Consider the following 2241-nt stretch of genomic DNA (forward strand, 5'->3'; position numbering starts at 1 on the left):
CTCCTTAAACTCACAATAACCCTGTGAGCTAAATACTATGGTTATCCCAATGTCAAAAAAGTGAAAAGATTGAGAGACTATCTTGCCAAAAGTCACACAACCACTATGTAACAAAAATGAGTCTATCAAGGTATATGTAACTGCCTCTCTGATGGTGACTGGCTGCAGAATATAAAAGGCAAAACTTCTATCACAGAGTGAAGAAAAGTGGCATCATCATTCATGAATTCCCATATTTACTGAAAGAATATTTTCACTTCTTTTTTTTCCATCAACCTGTCCTCATAAAGTATGGGTGCTTCTGCATATGAAACATTTCATGGGCTTTTAGAGGTAGGAAACCCCTTTCTATTTCATATCTAATTATAAGATTCTCTGCAAATAAAGCATGATGTTCATATATCTAAAATGAAATTAATAATAGAATATAATCTTCAGACAAGTGGCAAACTACTCCAGTACTCAGGTCAAAATCATTAACACGATGGCTACGACTACTTACTTCTGAGATGACATTACAAAAAGGAATGGACATTTTCAAGAGGAAAAACATGAACAGCAAGGGGTGCCTTGGAAAGGACAGAGACACACACCTAAAGCAAGGCTGGACCAATTCTTCTCTGGGAATGAAAATTAACCCATAACTCACACTAGTACACTTCTTGCTAAGAAAAACAAAAAATTCCGTATTTGAATGACACTACAAATTCCTGTTGACCTATTCCAAGTAAACTATTACCACTTCCTAGTAATATTTTAATTTTTCTAGCAGACCGTTGAGAGCAGGTATTCTCTTTCCTTGTCAAGCCTGGCATTGAAACAAGCTCATCTATAAATTCAGTGCCATGAGTAGGGCTCCAGCTTCACTGAGAGCCTGAAAGCCGGCCAGAAGTGCTTTAGCATCTCAAACTGTGGAATGGCCCAGCGCCCTCTGCTGGTTAAACCCTGGGGCCACAGCATAACTACCCTTCAAAAAAGTGAAATAAAACCTGTGCTGCAAAATCGTTCCACCTGCAGATCTGCACTAAAGGAAATGTTAAAGGAAATTTGGGGGGCATGGGAAAATTATGCAAGATTGAGACCTGAATCTATACAAAGGAATGAAGAACACCAAAAATGATCAACATAAGAAATAAGAGAATTGTCCTCATTTTTAACTTACTTGAAAGATAAGTAGCACTCTACTCTCCCTGTTCCACAGACAGCCACATGTTGTCATGCAATGTCAGCCACATCCCTAACACATGATGTCAGAGTAAACAGATGAGTCCATATTGGGTGCCCGGAAGCCAGGGTTGCTTTCAACTCCAACAAAAGGAGATTACCACCAAGTAAATGCCATCCTTCATTGCATAACTTAAGTGACGTACATGTTCCAGTATGATTTCACACATGGCAACTTCTGTGGCACAATCAGGGCTGAAAACAAGAAGCTTATCATCAATGGGAAGACCATCTCTATCTAGAGGTTGCCAACATCAGATGTGGTGCTACTGATACTAAATATATTGTGGAGTCCAAAGGGCCTTTCTGTTCACTTGAAGGGTGGAGACAAAGGGGTCATCATCTATTCCCCTTCTACTGATGCCTGTGTTATTTGTGATGTTCCCCTCGTCAACACAGTTTCCATTCCAGACTCTCTGAACCATGAGAAGTATGACAACTTTCTTAAGATTGTCAGCTATGCCTCCTGCACCACCAAATGCTTTGCCTCCTAGATAAAAGTCATCCAGGGTGACTTTGGTGTCTTGGAGGGACCACAGCCTCTGTCATCACGGACACTCAGACTGTGGGTGGCCCATCTGGGAAACTGATATGGCAGTGAAGAGCTGCCTAGGACATCATCCCTGTATCTACTGGAGCTGCCAAGGTTGTGGGCAAAGTCATCCCTGAGTTGAGTGGGAAATTCACTGGCATAGCTTTCTGGGTTCCCCCAAGTATTGGTTATGGATCTGGCCTACCATCTGGAAAAAGCTGTCAAGTGTGATGAGCTCAAGATGGCAGTGCAGCAGGTGTCAGAGTGATAAAGGGTACAATCATGAACAAGACATAACATTAAGTGGACAAGCACCCAAGAACAGAGCTCCTTAAAAACCATTAAGCAAAAATTAATAGAATTGAAAGGAGAAACAGAAAACTCTGCAATTATAGTTAGAGATTTCAAAATTCCTCTCTGTTCGTTTACGGACTAACCAGACAGAAGGTTAGTAATAATACAGAAGACTTGAACAACAAACACTC

At 40.8% G+C, this 2241-nt stretch overlaps 1 pseudogene; it reads left to right on the forward strand.

Moving 5' to 3' along the window:
- The first annotated feature begins 1370 nt into the window (after positions 1 to 1370).
- On the forward strand, positions 1371 to 2024 carry LOC116279389 (glyceraldehyde-3-phosphate dehydrogenase-like; annotated as a pseudogene).
- Positions 2025 to 2241: the final 217 nt, after the last annotated feature.

This window comes from Vicugna pacos, chromosome 1 (genome assembly GCF_048564905.1).
Source record: "Vicugna pacos chromosome 1, VicPac4, whole genome shotgun sequence".
NCBI classification, from domain to species: Eukaryota; Metazoa; Chordata; class Mammalia; order Artiodactyla; family Camelidae; genus Vicugna; species Vicugna pacos.